The sequence below is a fragment of the Panthera onca genome, chromosome D4 (assembly GCF_046562875.1).
Source record: "Panthera onca isolate mPanOnc1 chromosome D4, mPanOnc1 haplotype 2, whole genome shotgun sequence".
Classification (NCBI taxonomy): domain Eukaryota; kingdom Metazoa; phylum Chordata; class Mammalia; order Carnivora; family Felidae; genus Panthera; species Panthera onca.
In genome coordinates, this window is record NC_138351.1 from 92,045,951 (window position 1) to 92,051,950 (window position 6,000).

Consider the following 6,000-nt stretch of genomic DNA (forward strand, 5'->3'; position numbering starts at 1 on the left):
CCCATAAACAGCCCTGCAGGGGGGGAGGGGTCAGCTGCCGCAGCTTCCCCAGGAAGAACTGGGAGGGGTGCATCTGGCGGGGACCAAGGGTCTGCGAGGTTATTTCGAAGCCCACTCACGTCCTAGAGAAAGACAAGGGACAGCTGAGCGCCAGGGGCAGGCAGTGGGACCCCAGGTGTGAAAGCCAGGGGGCCTGCAGGGAGGTGGGGGTGGAGAGCGTGTAGGACCAAGCCCGTGGTCCCAGACATTCAGGGCGGCTGGACTCGGCAGACAGCCAAACAGCCGACAGGGCCGGCCTGCAGGCCAAGGTCAGGGGCCTGGTTGGGAGAACCCGGGACCACAACCCACAGGGAGACAGCCTCTCCCCAGTGCTCCGAGCCATCCATGTCGGCAGGTGAAGCCCACCCAGCCCCGGGACAGCATCCCTCCCCCTGGGTGGGGGCCTATAACCAGGCTCAGGGAAGAGGGGCCATCAAGTGGGGTTTGAGTCGGAGGGGGCTGGAGCAAGGGGCCAGGGCCCTAGAAACATCCGGGGAGAGGCTGACTCCACAGAGATGCTGGGGAGACAGGCAGGCCCTGGTGGGAGACACGCAGTGAGGACCCCGGCTCCGGAGAGGCCCCTCCACGGTGGAGACGGTGTCCCTTTTGCAAGGCAATGCCCGGTGCAGCCTGAGGGCCGGACGGTGGGACCCCGGTTCCTCCAAGTGGCAGGGTCCCGAGAGGGCAGGGCTGATGAGCGGCGCCCGGGCCCCTCACTGCCTCATCCCTCAGCGGCTCCTCTGTGACCTGGCGGGGGTGGGGGTGGGGGGGGTCCCACAGACAGCTGAGGGAGGAGGAGCCCCCCAGCTGGGGGGCCGACTGGTTCTGTTCGGTTCGTGGACACAAGCTGACACCGGCCGGCAGGTGCACGGCGGCCCGGCCTCGGGGTACAGCGTGGGAACCCTGACCCCAAACCCGGCCGCGCCCTCCAGCACCTGTGCCCACGGAGGGGCGGCAGTTCTCGCGAGGTCACACGGCTCCTTCTGCTGACCTTGGAGGAAAGCGGTAAAAGCTCACCGAGAGCCACATCCGAAGCCTTGAAGGCTCCTGGACTCGTGAGCGCAAAGCCGCTTCCGTGCCCTGGAAAGGAGAGTCAAACGCTGCACCGAGGCGTTTTTAAACGCATTTCACGCGTGTCATAAACCCTGACTGCAGATAATTTTGTCCACCTGGTTTCTGTATTTCCTAAATAAAGCTTCACAAGGACCTAAAATTCTTTCCCATTCCAGAGGGTGCTTGAGAGCACATTTATGAGGGCGGATGAGTCAAACCATGCCGGGGGGGGGGGGGGGGGGGGGGGGGGGGAAGTTGGGGGGGGCGGCCAACCCCCCAACTTGGGTCTGACTCCAAGAGTCAGCACAGCCCACACTCGAGTCTGATTTCATCAGAGCTTCCCTGCCCCAGACTCCTGGCTCCGGGGCCCGGCCAGGACTGGGGCACTTTGTGTCTTAGGGGCCCAGGCCCCGGGAATCCGCCGGGCCCGCCCTCTCCGCCCTCCCGGGCTCCCCACGGGCCGCATCCAGGCCACAGCCCATCGGAGACGTGCCGAGCACAGCCTGTGGCGGGGTCGACACCTGAGAAGCCGAGAGGCTGAGACGGAGAGGCGGCGGGGGGGGGGGGGGGCCCCGTGCGTCCCCATGTGTGCCTGCCCCACACCCTCCTCCGGGGCTCTGGACCCGCAGCCTGGATCCGAGCTCCCTTCCGCCCGCCGGCTGAGGCTTCCCACCAGGGCCCGGGGCCAGGAAGCTCTAGAACGTCCCCAGAGCCCGCGCCACCGGGCTCTGGATGGGTGGGCGGAAGCGGCCGCGGCCGAGGCTTCGTCGGCGCCCGCTGCGTAGACAGGGAACCTGAGTCTCGGGCAGCGACAGCTTGAAGCTACACGGCCGACATGTGGGCAGGCTGGCAGCCGGTCCCTCGTCTACACCCCCTTCACCACCGGGCGGGTGTCTCCCGGGACCACCTTGCCCATTACACAGGTGGGCAAACTGAGGCCTGGAGAGCGAGCAGCGGGCTAACGGGTCCCGGGTGTGTCCCTGCTCTGCGCTGAGGAAGCTCCGGGAGTCTAGGACTTTCCGTAGACCCCCGCCCTTGGAATGTGTGGGGGCTGAAAGGGCAGCTGACCGTGGCTGCGTCCCCAAACCCTGCTGGCAAATGCGCACACAACACTCAGGGGCGGGCGGAGTCGGGGAGTGGCTTGCGGGGGGGTGGGGTCGTCTGGTGAGGAGAGGGGACAGTGTGGGCTCCCAGCTCAGCCCCAGCCCCACGGAGCGGGGTGGGGTGGGGGGGAACTAGGAAACAGCTCCCTGGCCAGGGCCCGCCTCCCCGGGAAGAGGCCCAGAAAAGGAGGAGGAAAAAATCCATTTCCTGAACATGCACGGAGACAGGGAAGGCAGTGTCCACGTGGCAGCTCCCACGGCATGGCCAGCAGCCTCGCCCCCGGCAGGGGACCGGCAGCGCCCGCTCCTCAAAGCCGGGCCCTCGGGTGACACCCCTTCAGGCCCTTCGAAAACCCTGCACCCCTGCCCCCCCCCCCCCGCTCCTCCTTGCTCCCAGGACGGCGGGGCGAGGGCCCCAGGGAGCCAGGCCTGGTGGGGGGGGGGGCGGGGGGGGGCCAGGGTCCCTCCCACCAGCGGGAGCAGGCTCCCCAACCCCGGGCCAGGCTTTTTCTTGGGGCCAAATCCATGCCTCTGCGTGCTAGGCCTTCCCCGGGGCACCAGGACCACGGCTGGGAACATTCATGCCTGCTTTGGGGCCAGCGCAGAGAGAGGGAAGACGCCTCCAAGCGGGAGGAAGGAAGACACAGGGAGGAGAATGAGTGCAGGGGAGCGTGGGGACATCCCGAACGGCCCCTCGGAGAAGGCCCTGCCCAGAAGCGGACGCCAGAGCGGAGCCTCACGGAGAGACGCGGGAAGACCGGGGAGGAGCTCTGGGCAGAGGCCCCGGCAGAAGCAAAGGCCCTGAGGCAGGAACGTGCCCCCCAAGCGCAGCTGCGGGGCTCCTGGGCACAGGTGCCGTCCTCTCACTAACGGGCACCGAGCACCAGCTGTGCACCCGGCTCTGCAGGGGTGGGGCTCTGCCTCCGCAGCTCAGGCTCTCGACGGAGGACAGGTGCACCGGCTGCCGGCCACCCTGGGGGAGCTCACAGCAGGGCGAGGGGCAGGGGGTCCCCAAGCTTAGTCCTTACCTCGTGGAGTGGCTCAGAGGCTGGCCTTGGGTGCTCTCTCCGGAGTGGATAAGTCCTCCCCCCGGAGTTCTGCCGTGAGGACCCAGGAGGACGCCCCCGTCCCCTATGGCGTCGGTGAAGGCGTCTGTGCCGAGCAGACCCTGTGCGGCCCTGCACCCTGTGTTGGCCTCCCTGGTCCCCAGGAGTCTGCGAACGCCCCACGCGGGGCAGCTGTGAAGGAGAGGGGCACCGGGCATGTCACGTGACCTGTCAGCTCACCCGGGAGGGGGGATTGCCACCTCCCACCCCAGACATGGGGCACACGGAGGACACAGAGGGCACAGAGGCCAGGGTCCACCACTCCGTCAGTGGTGAACGGGGCCCGCGATGAGCCGGGGCAACCGTCACAAGCCGTCCACACCCTGGAACGGAGCGGGGTGTGAGAGGGGACCCTGTTCCGGGTGCTAGACGTGGGGAGGCAAAGGCAGGAGAGTGTGGCAGGTGGAAACGAAGGGTCTGTGCGGCCAAGGGTCCTCGGAAATGCCCCGCGCAGGGGTCCGGGCAGTGGGGGCTGACTCCCCCTTTGCCAGCTGGGAACTGGGGGGGACCGGGTCCTCTCCGGACCGGGCCTGGACCCTCCATCTTCAAGACCGTCGAGGCTGGGCCATGAGAGCTACCCGGGGAGGGAGCCCTCCACCCCAGCGCGGGACCCCCACCCCCAGCGCCCTGCTTGAGCGGCCTGCTCTGCCTCTAGCGTCCGAAACCCCAGAGCCGCAGGGAGCTGCGTTCCCCGCCCCCCCAGGGGCTCAGCCTGGCCGAAGAAGGCCCCGGATTCTGCGAGAGCTCAGTGGCCGGGACCCGGGGCCGGACTCCCCACAGCCCCGCGCTCACCCAGCCGGCCAGGGTCTGAACAGCCGTGTGAGGGGAGGAAGGTTGAGACCCCACGGCCCCGCGCTCAGGAGGCCCGTACCCGGGTTCGTCCTCTGCGGTCGCCCTCTGGAAAGTCTTACTCATTCTCGAATACGGGGCCCTACGCGTCCGTTTTGCGCGGGCCCCACACGCTCTGCAGCCGGTCCAGCTGCCAGCTTTCACACCGAGTGCGTCAGACCCGCCGTGCCCCCACCCCCCGCCTGGACCGCCCATCTGCGGAATGGGTTTATGCCCAGTCCCCGGGGTGGTCTGGGGGAGCTAAAGGAAACAGAAAAGTTCCGAAGCCCGGGGGTGGGTGGCGAGGGGGGGGTCCCAGAGAGACGGAGGGGTGAGGGGGAGAGGGAGGAGGGGAGGGGCAAGGAGGGGCAAAGCTCTCTGTGTCTTTTCCGCGTGGCGGGGCCCCCCTCCCTCCTTCCTGCCCCGCGCCCACCTCACCCGGGGAGCGAGGCGGGTTGGGTACGAATCCCGTGGAAACGCGGTGGGGCTGCACATTTTCCGAGTTGTTTTAAAACGTTGTTTTGGCAACGTCGCCTCCCCCGTGGCCCGGGGCCCTGACATAAAACAAGCCTGACCCGCGTCCCGGCCCCAGGCTCCAGCTCCAGCCGCTCCCGCCAGCCCGGGCTCCCAGCTGCCAGACGCTGGGCAGGAGAGGCCAGCCTGCCCTCTCCAAACGGCCTCTTTTTGGGGCCAAAATACACCTCTGGACGAGCCGGGCTCTGCAGTCGCTAAATGGCAATACTGCGTCGGTGGGGACGGTTCCAGGCCCCGTGCCGACATCCCAGGCCGGGAAGGGGCCCAGCTCAACTGGCGTAATTGGGCCCGAGGCTCTCATGGCGCAGGAGGGGAAACGGAGGCCCGGAGAGGCGGAGGCGCGCGCCTGGAACTCGGGGCACATGGCCGAGTTGGGGCGGGTCCCCAGGTGGGTTGTGGGATAGCGAAGGGCGCTGGCCTGGGGCGTGCAGCCCAGCGGGGGTTCTCTGAGCCTCGCGGCCCACCTGTAGGTGAGAATACGGGATGCTTCTAGACGTGAAGGACCTCATTGTACCCCGACTGCCTGGCCCAGGGCCTGATTCGTGGAGGCCAGCAGAAACTGGCAGCATATCCAGGAAAGGAGGCTGTGCCCGGGAAGGACTCGGACGCGTGAGTAGGAGTTCGCCAGGATGACAGGTGGACACAGGGACCCAGGCCCCCGGTCAGCAGCAGGAGGGAGGCCGGCAGGCCCCACCCTGGGCAGGAGCAGGGCTGCCTCCCCTGCCTTCATCCGGGCTCATGTGGGGGCCTCCTGTCGGGGAGGGAAAAGTCCCTCCTACCCTCTTAGATTCAGAGTTGGAGGGCTGCAAATTAAACCAATCAAAGTCAGATTCATGACAGAAAAGACAGATTTTTATCTGTATACGTACAAGCTTGGGAGCTACAGAAAAAAATGTGATTCACAAGGGCAGTGTGGGGCTTATCTGCCATCTCACAAGGATAGAAGAGAAGAGGAGGGGAGAAGGGCACTTACAGGAAAACAAGTGACTTTCGGGAACGCTGAACAGGCCTCAGGAGAATCGGTGGGAGATCTGACAGTCAGGAGAGGGCAAGACCAAGGACTGTGGATGACCCCCCGGCGCTCAGCTCCAGTCCTGCCCCTCCCCCGGCCCAGGCCCTGCGGAGGGAGGCCCCAGGGTGGCCAGCAGCAGGTGACCCCACCTGTCAGCTCCAGCCCCGGAACGGGCATGTGTCGTGTGTCAGGCAGGCCCATCGAGACTGAAGCCAGGGACACACGTCAGAGGTGCGCAGGGCACCCAGCGGTCACGGCCTGGGCACGAGGGAGGCCAGCCACATGAACGGAACAGAGCAGAGGGCAGGAAGACACAGCGGCGGGA